Genomic DNA, 22,716 nt, shown 5'->3' with positions numbered 1-22,716 from the left:
TATTTATTTTTTCCTCACTTGCCAATGGTATAAAATTCTATGCCCCACCATTTTGTCAATATGATCACTGCACCCCTAGATGAATTCATTGAGAGGTGTAGTTTGTAAATTGGGGTCACTTATGGGGTGTCCTGCTGTTTTGGCACCTCATGGGCTCTCCCTGTTGGTCATGGCACCTGCAAACCATAACAGTATAATCTGGCGCTCCTTGCCTTCTGAGCTTTGCACTGTGCCTGGAAAATATTTCCCAATTACATGTAGGGTATTGGCACACTCAGGAAAAAATGTACCTCAGTTTGTTGTAAAAAAAATTCCCGTTAGCCCTTAGAAAAATTAAAAACTTGGGGTTAAAACACGATTTTAATCTTAAAAATGTATTTTATTCTTTCTTAACCGCTTAGTTGTATAAAGAGTGTAGTTTGTAAAATGAGTTCACATATAGTGGATTACTGTTGTTCTGGCACCTCAGGGGCTCTGCCAATATGACATGGCACCCTCAAACAATTCCAGCAAAATCTGAACTCCAATATGGCGCCTCTTCTCTTCTGAGCTTTGCACTGAGCCTCAAAAGTACTATTCTCCCACATATGGGGTATCGATGTACTCAAGAGAAACTGCACAACAAATTGTATGCTGCAATTTCTCCTGTTACCCCTGCAAAATTTGGGACCAAAATAACATTTTTGTGAGGAAAATGTAATTTTATTATTTTCACGGCTCAACCTAATAAACTTATGTGAAGCACCTGAGGGTTTAAGGTGCTCACCACACATCTAAATACATTCCTTAAGGGGTCACTTGTGGGGGGTTTCCACTGTTTAGGCACATCAGGGGCTCTCCAAATGGGACATTACGTCCACTAATGATTCTAGGAAATTTTACATTCAAAAAGTAAAATGGCACTCATTCCCTTCTGAGCCCTGACTTGTGCCCAAACAGTGGTTTTCTCCCTCATATGGGGAATCGGCATACTCGGGAGAAATTACACAACAAATTTTGAGGTCCATATTTTCCTGTTACCCTTGATAAAATTCATTTTTTCTCAAAAGTTTTGCCAAATTTCCGTATTTTTCATACATAAACCAAAGTCATAAGAAATTTTACCATTGTCATGAAGTAAAATATGTCACGTAAAAACAGTCTCAGAATCACCGGGATCCGTTGAAGCTTTCCAGAGTGATTACCTCATAAAGTGACAGTGGTCAGAATTGTAAAAATTGGCCTGGTCAGTAACATGCAAACCACCTTCGGGGGTAAAGGGGTTAATGAGAAGAGAGAAAAAAAACAGATCACGCGGGCTCTAGGCGTGAAGAAACACGAAATCCAAAGAACCACTTGTAGAACGAATTAAGAAAAAATCCAGCTTCTTAAAATTGCAAAATTTATTGAAGGAATGGATAAAAAAATCAATGCATGGTATTTACATGGGCAGCAACAGTTTAAAAGGCACACAGCGTTCTTTATCAGAGATATAGACAGAATGGTTGCAGGACATTTAAATAAGCAAGCACCAATGGGTGCACAACAAACAATCACCACGTAAAAACAAGAAGTTTAGAAAATAAAAACACCGGACAAAAAAAGTAACAAATGCAAGCAAAAATATCAGGACAGCACTTGTAGTAAGATGGATTTTCTTAATAATGAAATATGAGTTTCTTGTGCATGTTCAATCCATTTGGGTTACATGTGACCAGGCTGTACATCCATTATGCTTCACTACCGCTCAGTCGCTTCTTGATGTTTCCGCCTTTTGGACTTGTGAGTAGGGTTGAGCGACCTTGACTTTTTTAGGATCGAGTCATGTTTCACGAAACCCGACTGTTGGAAAAGTCGAGTCGGGCGAAATCGGCCGATTACTGCGCAAAGTCGAGGATCGGCCAGAACACGAAACCCTATGCACGTCAATGGGGATTTTATTTGTGTTTTTTTTTTGTTTGTTTTTGTTTTCTCTCTCTCTCTCTCTCTCTCTCTCTCCAAAAGTCGGCGACTTATGAAAATGAACGATCCGTTTCGCTCAACCCTACTTGTGAGTAATCTCTCTAACCATAGTGTTGAAAAAAAAGCCCTATTCTATAAAATCAGGTTTTGGCACAATAACACAGAAAAACCTGATAACTGTGTTTTTTCTGCAGATTTTCAGCGTTTTTTTCTCCACCCATTCATGTCAATTAGTGAAAAACGCTGAAAAATGTTGAAAGAAGTGACATGCGCCATTGTCCAAAAAAGCCATGCAAAGCACAAAATCCTGTTGACAAAAAACCAAAGTGTCTGCATGATATTTCTGAAATCTCATAGGCTTTGCTGGTACTGTAAAACGCAACTGAACATTTGCATAAAAAAAAACACTTAGCCTTACAATTAACATACTATTTGATTTCACTGTGATCCATTATGTTCGAGTAATTTTTTGTGACATATGCAAGTCGACACGTTCTGCAACGATTGCCATCACATTTATAAAATCCTTTAGAATTAAGCCAGGTGTGGCGATGGATCCTGGATTTGGATTAGACGACATTATGTTTCCTAAAGTACTAGCCTTCTTTGCCACCACTCAAAGACCTGGACTGAGGATATTAGAAAAAATAATCACTATTTTTTAGTTTCTTATCGCAGTCCAGCAGCTCATCCTTAAGTTTATTAATATTGCGACAATTACGCTTAATGCGTGTGAACTCACAAACCGGAACCACTGTGACAGTATGCGTTGGGTGGTCGCTGGTTGCATGCCATGAGCCTCGTTGATGGGTGATATAACAATATCTGGTCTCCTGTTGGCCCTGATTTGCGTCTTCTTCAGTAGCCCTATAATTCATACAAAGCCCTAAAATGTGATCTGCTCTGCAGCCGTTACTGGACTACCTGGCTGAAAGCTGTGGTGTGGGTGTGGGGGGGTATACATAGCTCAGTATTCCGAATGGTGATCGGCTGCAGCACAACAGTATTCCTAAAGGGCGAATGTATGTCCGGTCTGATGAAAAAGTAACACATGCAGAGGTCACGTGACACAAAACTTTCATATCACCGTGGAGCGGCACTGCTGCAGGAGGTGAATGTACATAGGTTTTGTATTTTTATTTTCTACGAGACCCTGAATTGATTTAGCGGGTTTATCTAATAGTAGACAATCCATTTAATATGAACATTTGGATTTTGGGGACACATTGTTTCACACACATATTAGTCTGAGCCACTGTTTTTCATCCAGAAAAATAAGATGATTGTCATGCATGTGCAGGGCTGCCATTAGGGCATTACTGCCTTTACTGCTGTATGGGGTCCGGTGAGCAGCAGGTCTGGGGCCTCTTTCTTGTGCTTCTACTCTCCGGGCCCCATCGTGCACTAAAGTGCTGTGCACTGCGGCGCGAACGTCGGCCCAGGAGCTTTCTCAGAGTTGTGCACGGCCGTCTAACCTTGGCAGCTGCACATCTCCCGCTCCCTCCGTCTTCTTTGTATTCCCAGTCAGGTGATGGCGCGTATGCGATGACATCATCGCGTATGCATCGACATGTACTGGACGCAGGAAGCAGAGATGTGCCTGCATTTATAAAATGAATTAAATGACTGCAAATGATGAAGTAAGAGGGACTGCAAATTAAAGTGGGGGGAGGGGACAGAGACAGCACTTGAATTAAGGGTGGGGAGAGCAAATAAAGAATTGAAGGTGGGGGTGGAGAGAGCAAATGATGACCTGGGGGAGAGCAAATAATGATGAATTTTGAAGGTGGGGGAGTAAAATGATGCATTGAATGTGGGGGAGAGCAGTTGATAATAAATAGAGGGTGGGAGAGAGAGACATGACAATGAATTGGGGAGGAAGGGGTATGTAAATATAATGAATCAGGGTTAGGGTTAGAGCGGGAGGAACATAGTGGGGGCATTAAGGATGAAGTGACTGGTAATGAATTAGGGGAAAGAGTACAGGCGCTAATTAATTTATATATTAGGTGGGGAAAGTGGCTATGTATAGTTGGGGGAGCAGTGGCAGATTATAATTTATATTTGGAATGGTGGGTTGCATAATAGTCAATAACATATTAATGGTGGGTGCATGTCTGTGTTCAGATGTGCAGTGTAGAAGAAAGGGAAAAAGCAAGGAATGTGCTCTGGAAGTGGTGCTCTAGGTAACTGTGTTATTTTATGCAGAGACAAGTCCTGGCTGGAAGAAGTAATGGTGGCCTGCTCTGGATGAAAAAGAAAAGCAAAGATGAAGGACTTCAGCCAGAGACATCACTGGTAAGTCATTGTGTTACCTGTACACTGACACTAAACACAGTATACTATATACAGAGCTCCTGTGTATAATGGCACTTAGTATTGTGTTTTTTTTATTAATGATCAGTATTGTAGTGTTCAGTCAATATGTGGTTGTAATATGTGATCTGGTCACAGTGTGGCGGTATTTGTTCCTTGTTATATGTGGTATTATTTGGTCACTATGTGATGGCAATATGTGATCTGATCATGGTGTGATGGTATTTGTCCCTTGTATGTGGTATTAATGGTCATTTAAAAAAACGTATGTGACTCATTCCCTTAAAGGAAAATGCATAAAAATATATTTATATTTAATAGGTTAGAGTAGAGTAGGGCCCGGCCAAAGTCTACCGTGTCGTGGTGGCTTAAAAATTATTTTGGCCAGAACAAAAGCTGCTGGCTATGTATATGATATGGTATTTAATGGGAACTGTTATCTGGATGTTATGCCGCTATTTCATACTTACCTGTCCGGCCGGCGCGCTCCCTATGCTTCTTCCTGCTCTCCGTCTTCTAGCTTCTCCGGCGCTCGTCCATTCTGCGGTCCGCGCATGCGCAGACTCGCTCCTTTCGTTGCTGGGGCTTTTGGGAGGTCGTGACCTGGTGGCTCCGCCTCCAACATGGCGGCGCCCATCGGGTACTTCTTCCCAGCGTCTGCCCTGCTCAGACGCCTTTGTGTCTATTGCATTCGCTGGCTTATTGCCAGCATCTCCTTAGGTTCCTAGGCTCTGTTCTGTGCATCCGTTGCTGTGATTCTGACTGTCTCGGTTTGCCGCCCCTGCCAGTCCAGTGTTCCTGTCGTACCTTCCAGTCCTGTGTTCCTGCCATACCTACCAGTCCAGTGTTCCTGCCGTACCTTCTAGTCCTGTGTTCCTGCCGTTCCTGCCAGTCCTGTGTTCCTGCCATACCTTCTAGTCCTGTGTTCCTGCCGTACCTGCCAGTCCTGAGTCTGTCGTTTCCTGTCTAACGTGTGCTTTCATCTTACCGGTCAGTACTTTGTCTTTGCTGCCTCTGTCCAGTGCCTCCGCCATTCTTGTCACTTCAGTAGCTCAGTCTTCCCTCCGTATTCCGTTCTCTCTTTGTTCTATCTTCAGTCATCCCTTTGGCTCTGGTAGTTGCGGCTTCACCCTCCTTGGGCCTGTCCCTAACACTCCCTGTACAGGGGGTGGCATCATCTGGTTCACTCACCCTTTGGGGGCTCTGAAGCCGTGACCCAGAGGGTCCACTTCCCTAGTCCTCATAACACCCCATAGTCCTTATACTGGATATCTGATTGGTGAGGATGTGGTGGAGAAGTTGAGTTTTTCCAAGAGTGGGCAGTGGGACTGTGGAAGGTTCAAAGGGTGGAGGAAGAGCTGGAGTGGAGCCTGGGCGGAGTCTCAAGGGGGCCCGAAAATTTTCCCAGAATGGGGCCCCAAAATTCTTAGTAGCAGCCCTGACTAACATTTGATATCATGTAAGACTCTTGATAAGACTGTCCAAGGAACACTCCACTCCTTTCCAGGCAGAAGTGATCTATCATGGGTTGCTATAGTGAGGAAGACATTCTCTTCTAGATACAGTATATTTGTATCGTTTGTCTTGAAGAAGCACATGTATAATAAATGAATAAAGCTTGAGAAGTTTCTTACTGACTGAGAACACCGAATGTAACTCTATACAGGACACTTTTCACACACCTTTTGTGACATTAAACCCCGATAATATACAGCCAACATTATACTCCAGAGCTGCATTCACAATGGTACTGGTCAGGTGGATGGACTGTGGGGAACATCATACATTGTAGGAGGGCTGTATGGGCCATCAAACTGTGTGAAGGAGAGTGGGGAACATCAAACTGCGAATGGGGGACTTTATTTGGTACCATACTGTGTAGAGGCCATCATAATATGTGGGGGGCCGCGTGGCCCATCATACTTTGAAAGGGGGCTGTAGGAGCATACATACTGTGTGGAGGAATGTTGGGACATCATACCGTAATCATAATGTGGAGGGATCACTGTGGGGGCACCATATTGTGTTTTCTGGGAGCTGACATCATACTGTGTAGGAGTATCATCCCCTGTATGTATAGAGGATTTTAGAGGGGATCATACTATTTATGGGGCAATGAAAGGGGTGTTGCAGTGGGTGAAAACACTATGGGACTACACAGTAGGGGCAAAATTATTGTACAAGTGCCACAATACATGATGTTGCTCAACCGTCTGTGACTGTTCCAATGCACTGCGATTGCCACCAGTCTGCAGAATATACTTTTGCATGTCGGAGATGTCCCTGGAAGGAAACTGGGACATTTGTTATGGGCTGTGACAACAAATAAAATTAAAAGATCACATTACATTACAGAACGCGTCAATAGTCGATGACATCACATAGCCACACGTCATCGCAGCATTCTATGACATCGCAGCATTCCATGACATCACAGCATTCCATGACATCACAGCACTTCATGACATCACAGCATTCTATGATATCACAGCATTCCTTGACATCACAATGATGTAACTCTTTGTAAAGATCTACACTACTGGAGCTGATCATTATTCTACAAGAGACAAAGAGGCAGAAAGAAAATTAAGTTTGTTGAGCCATATCCTACAGAGAGGGAGATGAGTAGACAAGGTATGTACAGTAGCCATCATCTACTATAGAGAGCTCACATGTGCCCATGATAGAGAGACTCCAGGATCTGGTGGAGAAGGATCTGAACTCTTGATGCAGATACAGTTAAATACAATTGTGTCACCCAGTTCCATCATTCAGCATTCTGAGTCTCAACGAAGCATCATGTCTGCTGCACGTAGACTCAGTCCACACATTGTTCAGAGTGGGACAGTGGATTGGGGGAATGAGGCTAGGTGAATACCCTTTCATTTTTTAAATTGAACCCTCAGTACTTGGACAGATTCTGTGTGGGGCCATCATTCTGTGTGGGGGGTTGTGGGAGCCCTGATAATGTTTGGAATATCATTAGGTTTGATGAGGGCTGTGGCTTGTCGTAATACTGTGTGGGGGTTGTGGGGTTCATCATACTGTGTGCAGAGTGCTTGAGTGGCCATCATACCATGTGGGGGAGTTGTGGGGGCATCACACTGTGGGTAAGGGCTATGAGGGCCATCATACTATTTATAGGGGAGCTTTGCTTTGTGTGTGTGGGTGATTTATTAGAGCTAAATACCATGTCAAAGCCATCATAATGTGTTAAGGGCTTGTGGGAATCATACCGTGAAGGGATCATACTGTCTGGAGGTTGTGGGGGCATCACACTGTTTGTTTATGGTCCTAATAAAACTAGTTTTCCATGATTTATGCCTGCTAATAAAAAATCTCTGCTTTCAATTACCTCTACAGCTTTATATGAGCGACCAGTTGCAAGATTACTTCTAACGCCCGATAGTAGTGTCTCATTATCGTATCACCAAAGACATCATCAGACGAGAACATCACCAAGCGAGGACATCACAAGATGAAGAAATCACAAGACGAGAACATTGAAAGTCTAGGGGTATGTTCACACTGCGTCTTTTTAAAGTGGTCAAAAACATCTGTTTTCACACAAAATATGCTTCAGGACTCGCTTCTTTTTTCGGTCCTTTTCAAGGAGTTTTTAAAACCTTATATATAAATACCTTTTTCATAGAGGAAGAGGACAGTACTCTACAGCCATCAACTGGAAGTAGCGATCCTAAAACTCAATATCGACCTCAATATTGACTTTTAGGAGGTGCCACACTCTGACAAAGTTTGTTCAGAGTAACATTAGCATAAAAGTACTGATTCCCTCACATGACAGAACATACGGCCCTCTGACTCCGGCCTTAGATTTCTAGTCCTCTACCTCTGTGAATAACCTTATTTATTAGTTAAAGCATGCAAAAATTAAAACGTGACATTTCAGTCACAGATGCCATTATTAAGCCAAATAATAGAGATATCACGTGTTGTGTTTTCATTTTTCGGTGCTGTGACTAATCAAGAAGTTTATTGAGGAAGACACCTGGTGCCTTGGGTATCTTTGTGTGAAAATTGTAGATTATGGGACTGATTCATCAGGACTGGCGTTTCATATGGCATTCTTGATGACGTCTTCACTGCAGTAAGAAGCGCCTAAATCTTTAAGAGGTGTGTGTCTTTTAATGAATTTGGTGCCAGAAGTGTTACTCTAGTCAGGGACTGGAGTACATTTTTGGTGTAATTTATTCCACCTTCATAGCGCTAATTGTTAGGAATTCCATGGACGCACTTGGTCCTGTCCTGCCCTCCCCTAGCTCCACTTACTTGTTTAAAAGTTTTTGGGGTTGGCCAGGAGTGATTCTGCATATTTCAAGGTGTTTTATGCCAGAAAACTGACAAAAACACCCTGATTAAAGGATCCGATATCGATTTTGCTTTCAAATTAATAGGAAGAGTTCAGCATTTTGTTGGATCTTTTTCCGCCATTTTTATAAGCAGACCCACTTTAAAAATTGTTGAAAAAGACACAGTGTGAACATCTTCTAAGACTTCCTTCTTTTAGACTGTAAGCTCTTTGGTGTCAGGGTGCCTGTATATTTCTGTATGATGACAATGTAGAAACCTTTTTATGACCACTCACACTTGACCTTTTCCCATGAGCGGATTTACAGTCTGCACCTTTTTTGCTGTGAATTCTTGCGCCTCTTCCCTGGCTTCACACCTGAGCATTTATTCCTTCTTTTTTGGTGAAGTACGTGGAGATCCCAAGCCTTCCACCACTCATGGCTGCAGGGTTTTTCTAAAAGCTGTTGGTCATAAAAAGGTTCTGGTTATTTTTCTTATTGTTGATATGTGATGTTTGAGAGGATTCCATTCTTTAGATTGTAAGCTCTTAGGAGCGAGGTTTATCCCGTCATGTCAGTACATTGTGAGCCGTGACCGGCAGGAAACCTCTCTAGATATTAATGATGTGATATTACACTGTGAGCCTTCACCCTTCAATGACCAGGCTGATTTATTTCTCCATTTTCATCTTTCATCTATGATATTTCTGCCCTTATTTTCTTATTCTAGAGTAGATTTTCTGTTGGGCGGATAATTAATATTTGATATCACCTTTATTTGTACCCATAAATATTGTCATAAAGTCATTAAGAGGTAAGGACAATGTTCCTAGACTGTGAGTTCCTCAGAGCAGGATGGTGTAATAATTATAGGGGATAACTCAGGAGACTCTTTGCGTGGAACAAGACAACTACAGGACACAGTTTTATAAGTGGTAAAGTCTATATTATCATACGGTGATTCAAACAGGTGCAGAGAGAAACTCAAGTCCACAACACTTGGTGCAAATAATAAACGCAGCTTAGCAGTCTATAGGAAACTTCAGAGGAAAATGCAATCAAGCAGAAGGTTTATGAAGCACAGTTATTCTTGAGGATACTTGACACTAATAAATCCTTGTCTTAGTCCAGGCACAGATAGATATGCTTATTAGGCAGTTCAAATCATATCTTAGCTCAACCAGGGAGGCCTGGTTAATAGTCTCAGGTTATTGCAAAGCAGCAACAGCTTACATGACCAGCAAATGCAGATGGAAGTAAACACGAACAGCTGATGAAGGAGGATTACTGGAAACTTGTGTATGCAGCAGGAACTCAGAGCAGAGTAGCAGGATCACCACGCAGGATCACAGGAGCAAGTGTATAGCCAGGGAGTAATCAGAGGTCAGGAGCTGGATGCAAGGCAGAATACTGTAGTACAGACTGAAGGCTGGGGTGGAGTTTTATAGCAGGAGACACAGTGCACATGAGACCAAAGACGCCATCTTGGAAAAGGGCAGTAATGCACAAAAGGTAAAAAATGTTCAGAGTCCTGACAGATGGTGTCTCCTGTGCCTCCTTATTTTAGACTAGATGGTGGCCCGATTCTAACGCATCGGGTATTCTAGGATATGTATGTAGTTTATTTATGAAGATTTCCACGCAGTATATGGCACAGCCACGCAGTATATGGCACAGCCACGTAGTATATGGCACAGCCACATAGTATATGGCACAGCCACGTAGTATATAACACCGCCCACGTAGTATATAACACCGCCCACGTAGTATATAGCACCGCCCATGTAGTATATAACACAGCCACGTAGTATATAGCCCAGCCCATGTAGTATATAAGACAGCCCACGCAGTATATAACACAGCCCATGTAGTTTATAGCACAGCCACTTAGTATATAACACAGCCCACGCAGTATATAACACAGCCCACATAGTATATAGCAATGTGGGCACCATATCCCTGTTAAAAAACAATTAAAATAAAAAATAGTGATATACTCACCTTCCATCAGCCCCTGGATACAGTCCAGGCGTTTAGCGATGCTCCTGGGAACGCTCCGTTCCCAGTGATGGTTTGCGGCAGTAACACGTGATGATGTAGCGGTCTCGCGAGACTGGTACGTCATCTCCGGTCATTGCTGCAATGCATTCTTGGGACCGGAGCGTCGCGAGGAGTGGGACAGGCTGCCGCGGATGCCGGAAGGTGAGAATATGATTTTTTTATTATTATTATTATTAACAGTATATGTTTTTACTATTGATGCTGCATATGACACTATTAGCACCTGAGCATGCTCGGGGATAACACCTTATCCGAGCACGCTCGCTCATCACTGATTATGATCCTTGATTCTGTGACGGGACGTTGATACAGGGAACTAGTCTGATCGCCACATGTGGGGTCGGGAAGGAATTTTTCCCCTAATATGGGGCCTTTGGCCTCATGGGGTTTTTGCCTTCCTCTGGATCAACATGAATGGGCCTCTTTATATCTTGAGCTCATTTAGCAGGATGTCCCTTATATATAACAGGTTACATTGTACTAGGCGTCTTATACAGATCGTCTCTTCTATCGTTATATTTATTGAGAGGATTCCATTCTTTAGATTGTAAGCTCTTAGGAGCGAGGTTTATCCCGTCATGTCAGTACATTGTGAGCAGTGACCGGCAGGAATCTTCTCTATATATTAATGATGTGATATTACACTGTAAGCCTTCACCTCTCAATGACCAGACTGATTTATTTTTCCATTTTCTTCTTTCATCTATGATATTAGTATTAGCCCTTTTATAGATATAGATTTTATAATAATTAATGTTTTATATCATCTTTATTTTTCCCTATAAATATTGTCATAAAGTCATTAAGGGGTAAAGACAATATTCCTAGGTTGTGAGCTCCTCGGAGCAGGAGTGTGCCCCAGAAGTATAATAATAATAATAGTTAATAATTACACTGCGCAACAAATTTCAGGGAAGTTCTTGTCCCCTGAGAAATTTTATTGTATCTTATAGATTTTGATATGCTGAACACAATATGTGCTCCAAAAGTCTGTATCATGTAAGGTTTTTAACCCCTTCATGACCGGAGCTTTTTTCTATTTTTCCTTTTTGTTTTTCACTTCCCTTCTTTCCAGAGCCATAACTTTTTTATTTTTCTGTCAATATGGCTGTGTGAGGGCTTATTTTTTTGCGGAATGAGCTGACATTTTTAACGATACCACTTTTGCGCAGATATGTTCTTTTGATTGCCCATTATTGCATTTGAATGCAATGTCACGTCAACCAAAAAAAAAAATTCTAGCGTTTTGATTTTTTTATCGTTACGCCATTTAGCGATCATGTTAATTCTTTTTTGTTATTGATAGATCGGGCGTTTCTGAACTCGGCGATACAAAATATGTGTAGGTTTGATTCTTTTTATTGTTTTATTTTGATTAGGGTGAAAGGGGGGTGATTTGAACTTATATTTTTTTTTATATTTTTAAACACTTTTTTTTAACTTTTGGCTTGCTTCAATAGTCTCCATAGGAGGCTAGTAGCTGCCATAGCGCGATCGCCTCTGCTAAATAGAGGTGATGCTCAGATCACCTCTATGCAGCAGAATTACAGGCTTGCTATATGTGCCGATCACAGAGTGGCTGTCACGATATGGTATGAAATATCATATAAGTTTAGTTCTCTTGCTAGCCTGCTGTGGGCTAAGCCCCCCTTCTTGGAGTGATTCTGCGGCAGCTTGTGGCTGCAAATACCTGACTTTCAGCTCACAAGCGCTCATCCCCGGCACCAAGATATTTACGACCGGCATTTCCTGTAGTGGAAAGTGCCCAGCTTTAACTGGATTAGAATCTTGAAAGTCTTTTGTTCTGTTTTTGGAAGATATTAGGCAAATCGTTTAAGTTAAGACCACGAAAACATATATTTGTAATCTCCATCGAAGGATCTACCCATCACTCTAAACATGAGCTTTTAACTCCATCAGGTGAAGAAGTAGGGATTTCTCTGTAAATATACATCCCAAATAGGACATATTTGATCTCACTAGAATGCCAGCAATAATACGAGATGAATGCTGGGTATGGTACGATTATGGCATGTTCTGTAGCGAAGTTACGGGCATCAGATATATTTCATGCCCTGTCAGTAAAAAGGAAGAGGTAGGAGGGTTTGGAAAAGCCAGCCCTTTCTGTGAGGTCACAGGCTATAGGTTTTAAGTGCTGGCCGGCGTCCAAGAGGGTCAGATTTGAGTTTTTTACCTGAAGAGCCCAGAGTGCACGCCCTGATGCACTGGGATAGATGGAAAGTTCCCATAGCCTGTTGCCTGCAATGCTTTGAACAACTGTAAGTGTTATTTCTCATGTTATTCCCTGTTTTTTTTATAATTACCTTGTACATATTTGCAATTGTCTCATTTGTAACATCTTTGTAAAATATTTTGATAAAGCACTGCCTACATTTTGTGGGGTATATTATTTCATGCCAGTTCTTTCTCCATGCTCTAAAAACGTACCCTAAGTCTTCTGAAGGGAATTTACGCTACTGTTTTGGGTTAGCTTCAGACCTGTTTAATCGAAGCTGGTGGCAGTAATACCGTGTACTGTGCAGGCCTTTGGGTGTCACTGTAGCGACTGCGGCTTGATAATTATTGTTCCTGCCTGAGCGGGAGTAGTATCGCGTCGCTGCAGCGTGCCCAATAGCCAGTACAAAGCAGGCAGCCTTTCTGGCGACTAATTACCCTAGGTGCAGTACCTAATTCGACTTGACAGTAAAGGGGGCGCCAGAGAGCTGCAAGGTTCAAGTGGAACTGTAAGCGGGATATACACAAATCCCGGCAGTTCATGGTATATTGAAGAGTAGTGGGATACCTAAAATAAGCCCCTGCTGTAAACTAAGAGGTCAATAACCTTGTGTGTGTTTTTTTTTATCACATTGTGGCAGTGGAGGGATAACTAAGATAAGCCCCCCTGCACATGTGATAGCCGTCTGTTGGTCTAAAGTCACCCCAATCCGTGACATATTGGTGGCAGTGGTCAGGAATCCCTGTGGATTTTGTGACAAACTGCTGGCCGCGGCTAAGGGATCTTGACAGTCACGGTGTGAATTGTGACAATTGGTGGCAGCAGTGGGATATTAGAGCATTAGTGATTTGGTTTGAGCAATCATTCCTCTCACTAAAAACTTGCAGAAAGTTCTTGCGAGGACTCTGCGCAAATAAGTTTGGAGAACGAACTCAGTGTTTATTAGTTGTGAGACAATTGTGTACTGGTAATTATCCCTTCCCTTTTTCTTCGTTTTTCTATCCTATCTTTTATTTGGCAACCATGGTTGGGCTGGGAGAAGCCTTTTATGAACAGCAGACCAGAGACACCCTGGTTGCCTTATGCAAGTCACAGCACATTGACTTTGCAAGCAAAAACAAAAGCCAACTGGTCGCAGTCCTGATGCAATGGGAAGCCGCTCTAGACCACTCACAGAGCCCAGAAGCCAGCACCAGCGAACATGGTGCTGCAGCAGAGGTCCAACCACTGAATGCTGGCCCCGTTAGCAATCCGGGTGAATTGGACCCCCACCTGCAGGCGGCCTTGAAAGAATTCCCCGCTGACGACCATGAGGGACGTCAGCAGCTGATTCAGCAATACCAGCGAGAGGCAGAGAGAGCCGAGCGAGAGGCTCAGCGAGCCGAGCAAGAGGCCCAGGCCCAGCGAGCTGAGCGCCAAGCCCAGCGAGAACATGAAGTGGAGATGCTCCGGCAGGGGGGGGATGTCTTCCACCGCCCAGAGCCGTGAGCCCAGCAGCGCTCAGACACCAAAGCCCCGGCCCGACCACTTTCCTGTTATGGAAAAGGATGGGGACTTGGACACTTTTCTGCGGGCCTTTGAGAAAGCCTGCAGACAGTACCGACTGCCTACAGATGAATGGGCACGATACCTGACACCAGGGCTGAGAGGCAAAGCTCTGGAGGCGTTTGCTGCCCTCCCTCAAGAACAAGATGACTATGAGGCCATCAAGCAGGCCCTCATAGCCAAGTACCAGCTTACACCCGAGGTGTACCGTAAAAAGTTCCGGACCCTCCAACGTGGCCCACACGACAGTTACAGTGATGTGGTGCATGGACTGCCGACCCACTTTGACCAGTGGACCCAAGGACTGTCAGTGACCACCTTTGCACAGCTGCGAGACCTGATGATCAAAGACCAGTTCTTCCATCTTTGCCCAGCTGAGGTGCGACAGTTCGTGATGGACAGAGAACCCAAAGATGTGACGAAAGCAGCGCAGATTGCCGATGCCTATGAGGCCAACCGTAGATCAGAAGTGCGGAAGCCAGTGACCACCAGCTGGAGAGGGGGTAAGCCTGCATCCAACGCCAGTACCCCTGCCAGCCAACACACCAGAGGTCCTGTCCCCGTGGCCAACAGCACCAGACCTACCACTGAACTTCGCCAGTGTTACCACTGCAGGCAGCCTGGTCATATCAGTACCGTCTGTCCAAACAAGCAGAAGAACCTCCCAGCCAAGGCCCCAGGGCCTAATGCAGCAGTTCTTTTGGTGGGTGGTGTGGTTGGGAGGGTGTGTGACAACGTACAGTACGTCACTGTGGGAGGCCATGTTGCTACAGGCCTCAAGGACACCGGGGCTGAACGAACCCTCATCCGACCCAAACTGGCGGCCCCTGAAGAAATCATTCCAGGGAAAACCCTAACTGTCACTGGGATTGGGGGCATCAGCTGTCCCTTACCGATGGCCCGGGTTTATATTGATTGGGGTGCTGGGAGCGGGGTGAAGGAAGTGGGGCTGTCTGATAATTTGCCCACTGATGTTTTGTTGGGGACAGATTTGGGGAGGTTGGTTGCATACTACGACGTTGACACCCCTCCCCAATCTACTAATGAGGGTAAAGTTAACCCTGATGATGATGATGATGATGATGGGAAATCGCATGTGTTACCTGACCATGCTTTATCTTGTAATGATGCATCTGATAACCATTTTTTCCCTAGGATTGATGGTGAAAATGTTGTACCTGTGCCAACTGAACCTGATAATGATGTTTCTGTGAAAGTTGATGTGTCCGTAGGAACAGGAGTGCTCAGCCACGTCGCTCTGCGGAGTGAGATGGCTGAGGAACCCCTAGCAGGGGCAAGTGTCGGTGCTACAGGAAATGGGGAGATGCATGGGAACTGTGAGGAAGGTGATGCCATGCAATTGACCAGTGCCACCGAGGAAGGTAACTGGCCCATAAGTAGCAATGCTCCTGAGGTAATGGGGGTGGATGGGGAGGTAGAGCCCATAGCAGCGTCGGCCGATGGGTCTGTAGAAACCCCCGGGGAGACAGCCTACGTAGCTGTTGTCACCCGCAGTCAGAGTGCCCGGAACGCAGATAACTGTCTGCCTCTTGGACCCTCCTCAGTCATTAGTATGACTGAACCAGAGGTGGACCCAGAGCAGGTCCCAGAGGGTTCCCGTGGGGAAGGGACCCTGACATCGCTTCTGGCTTCCCCTAGCCAGGAGTTTCAGGCTGCTCTGCACACAGATGCGAGCCTAGAGAGTTTGAGACAACTCGCCGGGACGCGCTTCTCCGAGACTGATAAGGAGAAGGTGTTCTGGGAAGGAGGAAGGTTGTACCGGGAGACAGTACCCGGAGAATCACAAAAGGAGTGGTTGAGGGAAAGACAGCTGGTCGTCCCGCAGCAATTCCGGGGTGAGTTGTTGCAGATTGCCCATGAGATCCCGCTAGCTGGACACTTGGGGATCAGCAAAACTAAGGCCCGGCTGTCTCAACACTTCTATTGGCCTAAGATGGGGACAGATGTGTCAAACTACTGCCGCTCCTGTGTCACCTGTCAAAGAGTGGGGAAGGCGGGGCCTGCTCTTAAGGCTCCCCTGATCCCTTTGCCAGTGATAGAGGAGCCTTTCCAGAGGATCGCGGTGGACATTGTGGGCCCGCTGGCCGTCTCCAGCAGCTCTGGAAAGCGATATATTCTTACTGTGGTAGACTACGCTACCCGGTACCCAGAGGCAGTAGCTCTGTCGTCAACTAGGGCAGATAAGGTGGCGGACGCCCTGTTGGCTATCTTTGCATGGGTAGGATTTCCCAGGGAGATGCTCACTGATCAAGGGACCCAATTTATGTCTCACCTAATGGAGGCTCTCTGTAAGAAAATGCAGGTGAAGCACCTGGTATCGAGTGCGTATCACCCACAGACCAATGGCTTGTGTGAACGCTTCAATGGTACCCTCAAACAGATGCTACGCATGCTGGTTGAGACACAAGGGCGCGACTGGGAGCGGTACCTTCCACACCTGCTATTTGCTTACCGAGAGGTTCCGCAGGCCTCGACGGGGTTCTCCCCCTTCGAGCTCCTGTACGGCAGGTGAGTCCGGGGACCCCTTGGGTTGGTAAGAGAATCCTGGGAAGAGGAGCCGAACCCTTCTGAAGTGTCCATAGTGGAGTATGTCATGCGCTTCCGTGACAAGATGCAGACCTTGACTGTTATGGACCTGGTGGTTAGGTGCACCAGGAATGACCTGATAGTTAAACACGGAATCGGGACGAGCTCTGGGGAAATGGGAACTCTGCTGACCGCAAACCCTACTCCTATAAACACAACTAGAAATAGCCGTGGAGCGTGCCTGACTCTGCCTAGACGCCTCTTCACAGCCTAAGAGCTAACTACCCCTAAAGAAAGGAAACAAAGCCTCACTTGCCTCAGAGAAATTTCCCCAAAGGTAAAAGCAGCCCCCCACAAGTATTGACTGTGAGTTAAGAGGAAATCACAAACACAGGATGAAATAGGCTTTAGCAAAGGGAGGCCAGTCTAACTAAACAGATTGAGGATAGAAAAGGAATCTTTGCGGTCAACACAAAAAACTACAAAACCACTCAGAGTGTGCAAAAAATACCCCCGCACCGACTCACGGTGCGGTGGTGCAACTCTGCACCCCCAGAGCTTCCAGCTAGCCAGGCAGTTTCATGATAGCAAGCTGGACTAGAACTTAGCAAGAAAAACCATATGTAACAAATGAACAAGTAGGAACTTAGCTTCTGCTGGAGTAGACAGGTCCTCAGAAAGATCCAGGAGAGATCTGAACCAGTACTAGAACATTGACAGCTGGCATGGAGTAACGATCTGAGTGGAGTTAAATAGAGAATCCAGCCTAGCCCTAAACGAGGGCAGGTGGGGAAGGAATCTCAGAACCAGCAGCTCCACTCACAGCCACCAGAGGGAGTCCACGGAGAGAACTCACCGAAGTACCATTCATGACCACAGGAGGGAGTTCGAGAACGGAATTCACAACACTTGACGCAGTTGGTGCATGACAACATGACGCAGGCTCAGGTTGATCAGAAGCACTGGTACGACCAGAACGCCCGGGAGCGGACCTACCACGTGGGTCAAAAGTTGTGGGTGCTGGTCCCCGTATCAACGGATAAGCTTCAGGCAGCCTGGGAGGGCCCGTACGTCGTCCACCAACAGCTCAACCCGGTCACCTACGTGGTCACGCTTGACCACGCTCGGGGTAGGCGGAAGGCCTTTCACATCAACATGATGAAGGCTCATCACGAACGTGAACCTTTCATCCTACCGGTCTGCAGCTTACCCGAAGACGGGGAGGAGGACACCCTCCTGGACATGCTGGCCCAAGCCAAGGCCGGTGGGTCCATTGAGGACGTGGAGGTAAGCGCCTCGCTAGATGAACCACAGCGGTTGCAGTTGCAAACCACACTGGAACCCTTCCAGGTTGTGTTCTCCAACCGACCTGGGAGGACTGAGTTAGCCATCCACGAGGTGGACACCGGGAATCACGTCCCACTACGGCGAACACCCTATCGAATCTCTGACCAGGTGCAGCAGATTATGCGCCAGGAGATCGATGAGATGTTACAGCTGGGGGTGATTCGACAGTCAAAGAGCGCGTGGGCCTCACCTGTAGTTCTCGTGCCAAAAAAGGACCGGACCACCCGGTTCTGCGTGGACTACAGGGGGCTCAATGCCATTACAGCCTCTGACGCGCACCCAATGCCGTGCATCGAGGAGCTGCTTGAGAAGTTAGCTGGCGCAAAATACCTGACAATAATGGATCTCAGTCGCGGATACTGGCAGATTCCCCTGAGCCCCAAGGCACAGGAGAAGTCTGCCTTTATCACACCCTTTGGACTGTACGAGTCCACGGTCATGCCCTCCCCTTGAAGAATGCCCCTGCCACTTTCCAGCGGATGGTCAACCGCCTGCTTCAGGGACTGGAGAAGTACGCCTCCTGGGGGGAACACCTGCAGCATCTCGAGGATGTGCTCAGGCGAATTCATAGAGCAGGACTGACTATCAAGCCGGGAAAGTGCCAGATGGGCATGAGGGAGGTCCACTACCTGGGGCACCGGGTAGGCGGAGGCACCCTGAAGACAGAGCCTGAGAAAGTGGGTGCGATCGTGAACTGGCCCACTCCTGGGACCAAGAAACAGGTGATGTCCTTCCTGGGCACTGCAGGGTACTATAGGCGCTTTGTGCAGCACTATAGTAGCCTGGCAAAACCTTTGACGGACCTCACCAGGAAGAAGCTACCCCACATCGTCAACTGGACAGATGGCTGTGAGGGGGCCTTCCAGGCGTTGAAAACCGCACTGTGCAACGCCCCTGTGTTGAAAGCAGTTGACAGCAGTCGACTGTTCTTGGTACAGACGGATGCCAGCGAGTTTGGCCTCGGTGCTGTGCTCAGCCAGGTTGACTCGGAGGACCAAGAGCACCCCGTGTTGTAACTGAGCCGGAAACTTTTGCCGAGGGAAGTGGCCTACTCCACCATTGAGAAGGAGTGCCTGGCCATAATCTGGGCCCTGCAGCGCTTGCAGCCCTACTTGTACGGTCGCACCTTCACTGTGGTGACCGACCACAACCCTCTGCACTGGCTAAGCACCATGTGTGGAACCAACGGCAGGTTGCTTTGCTGGAGCCTTGCCCTTCAGCAATTTGACTTCACCATTGAAAACAAAGCGGTCAGGGAGCATGGGAATGCAGATGGACTGTCCCGCCAGGGTGAACCTACTGAGGTGCGCATGGAGGCATACCGTGGGGTTCTACCTCCCTAGCGCACGCCAAAAGGGGGAGGTGTCACGATATGGTATGAAATATCATATAAGTTTAGTTCTCTTGCTTGCCTGCTGTGGGCTAAGCCCCCCTTCTTGGAGTGATTCTGCGGCAGCTTGTGGCTGCAAATACCTGACTTTCAGCTCACAAGCCCTCATCCCCCGCACCAAGGTATTTACGACCGGCATTTCCTGTAGTGGAAAGTGCCCAGCTTTAACTGGATTAGAATCTTGAAAGTCTTTTGTTCTGTTTTTGGAAGATATTAGGCAAATCGTTTAAGTTAAGACCACGAAAACATATATTTGTAATCTCCATCGAAGGATCTACCCATCACTCTAAACATGAGCTTTTAACTCCATCAGGTGAAGAAGTAGGGATTTCTCTGTAAATATACATCCCAAATAGGACATATTTGATCTCACTAGAATGCCAGCGATAATACGAGATGAATGCTGGGTATGGTACGATTATGACATGTTTTGTAGCGAAGTTACGGGCATCAGATATATTTCATGCCCTGTCAGTAAAAAGGAAGAGGTAGGAGGGTTTGGAAAAGCCAGCCCTTTCTGTGAGGTCACAGGCTATAGGTTTTAAGTGCTGGCCGGCGTCCAAGAGGGTCAGATTTGAGTTTTTTACCTGAAGAGCCCAGAGTGCACGCCCTGATGCACTGGGATAGATGGAAAGTTCCCCTAGCCTGTTGCCTGCAATGCTTTGAACAACTGTAAGTGTTATTTCTCATGTTATTCCCTGTTTTTTTTATAATTACCTTGTACATATTTGCAATTGTCTCATTTGTAACATCTTTGTAAAATATTTTGATAAAGCACTGCCTACATTTTGTGGGGTATATTATTTCATGCCAGTTCTTTCTGGTTCTAAGCTGGTGGCAGTAATACCGTGTATTGTGCAGGCCTTTGGGTGTCACTGTAGCGACTGCGGCTTGATAATTATTGTTCCTGCCTGAGCGGGAGTAGTATCGCATCGCTGCAGCGTGCCCAATAGCCAGTACAAAGCAGGCAGCCTTTCTGGCGACTAATTACCCTAGGTGCAGTACCTAATCCGACCTGACAGTAAAGGGGGCGCCAGAGAGCTGCAAGGTTCAAGTGGAACTGTAAGCGGGATATACACAAATCCCGGCAGTTCACGGTTAGTGTTGAGCGATACTTTCCGATATCGGAAAGTATCGGTATCGGAAAGTATCGGCCGATACCGTCAAAATATCGGATCCAATCCGATACCGATACCCGATCCCAATGCAAGTCAATGGGACGAAAATATCGGAATTAAAATAAACCCTTTATAAACTTGTAGGTTCATTCTACATGAAGGAAAACAACTAAGAATAATGTAGGATGTATTGGGGGACGTGGCGGAGATATTAAAGGGACAGAGGTTTAGCCCAATGTAATAGAATAGCAGGATTTTTAATTTTTTTTTATGAAGTTCGGCGTTAGAAAGAATTTGACTATGTTATTTTTTTTTTTTTTTATGTCAGATATTGATGTTTCACTACTTCCACGCCCTTCACCTTCTTTTTTACTTCTCCCACGCTTTCTTCTTAATTATCCTCATCATCAGCTTCTTTGACATCAACTTCTTCACCTTATTCATCTTCTTCTTCATCTTCTACCTATTATTTTTTGGGTTACATTGTTCATATTCTTTTTATTTTACTATTATCTTCATCATATTCAACTTCTTCATCATATTCTTATTTGTGACAGGCATTCCCGTAGTTGTTATCTATAAAAGTTTGAAGATTACACCTTCCGTTCTGCCTGTCACAAACCAGTTACATTTGTCCGCGTTCAGTTTGGCCTGCAGCATCAGGCTTTATCCAGGGGCACCACGAGGAGGAACGGACTCACCCCCATACACTGCTTAGTCTTCTTCTGCTTATAATTTACATAATATTTTTTTGCTCTGATATTTTGTGTTATGCTTAATGTCCTTCTGCTCTTTGTTCTGCAGCCTCTTGTTCTTCTGCTTCTCGGTCTTCCAGGTCGTCGTCGTCTCCAGGGTCGTCGTCTCCGGGGTCGTCGTCATCGGGGTGGTCTCCGGGGTCGTCGTCATCGGGGTGGTCTTCAGGGTCATCGTCTCCAGGGTCGTCGTCATCACGGTGGTTGTCGTCTCTGGTGTCGTCGTCATCTTAGGGGTGTTCTTCCGGGTCATCGTGTTTAGTCTCTTGAACTTGGAAATGTAGCAGAAGGTACAAGAAGGCTGAGAAAATGCCGAGAACCAGCTGATGGAACTGGAACTCGGATGGCTACCCGAAGGTCCAAGAGCCAATGGAACTACCGAGGACCAGCTGACGTTACTGGAACCCGGTTACTAAGCAGGAGGTACCCGTGCCTGAAAGCACTACCAAGGACCACCTGACGTTGGTGGAACTCGGATACCCAGAGGGAGGCACCTAAGCCAAAGGCTCTGCCCGGAACCAGCTGACGGTACTGGAACCAGGATGGGGAGCAGAAGGTACAAGAGCAAAAGACACTGCCGAGAACCAGCTGACGGTGCTGGAACCCGGATGGGTAGCCGAAGGTCCAAGAGCCAATGGAACTACCGAGGACCAGCTGACGTTACTGGAACCCGGTTACTAAGCAGGAGGTACCCGTGCCTGAAAGCACTACCAAGGACCACCTGACGTTGGTGGAACTCGGATACCCAGAGGGAGGCACCTAAGCCAAAGGCTCTGCCCGGAACCAGCTGACGGTACTGGAACCAGGATGTGGAGCAGAAGGTACAAGAGCAAGTGTCTGCGTGGCTTTTGCAGGACACGTTGCCGGCTGCACAGCAGGGGAACAGCTGGCGGTGCTGGACCCCACTGACACATTGGCGAGGTGTTTGGCTCTGTGCAGCCAGCACTTCCGGACAGCAACGAGCGGTGTTGTAGCCCGGGCTCTGCAGGGGGAGCAGAGTGTAGGCCGAAGCCTACTTGAACCAATTTCAAAGGTAACCTTTAACCCCCCCTCAGGGGTTAGAAAGTAGAAGAGCCACAGCTTATGCAGCAGTAGTGCTGCACAAGTCAAAGGTTGCTCTTTTAATTTCGCTCCTTGCACACGCTGAATGAAA

The sequence above is a fragment of the Ranitomeya variabilis genome, chromosome 4, assembly GCF_051348905.1.
Source record: "Ranitomeya variabilis isolate aRanVar5 chromosome 4, aRanVar5.hap1, whole genome shotgun sequence".
Lineage (NCBI taxonomy): Eukaryota > Metazoa > Chordata > Amphibia > Anura > Dendrobatidae > Ranitomeya > Ranitomeya variabilis.
The sequence above is the reverse complement of the archived record's forward strand: the minus strand, read 5'-3'. Positions refer to the sequence as shown.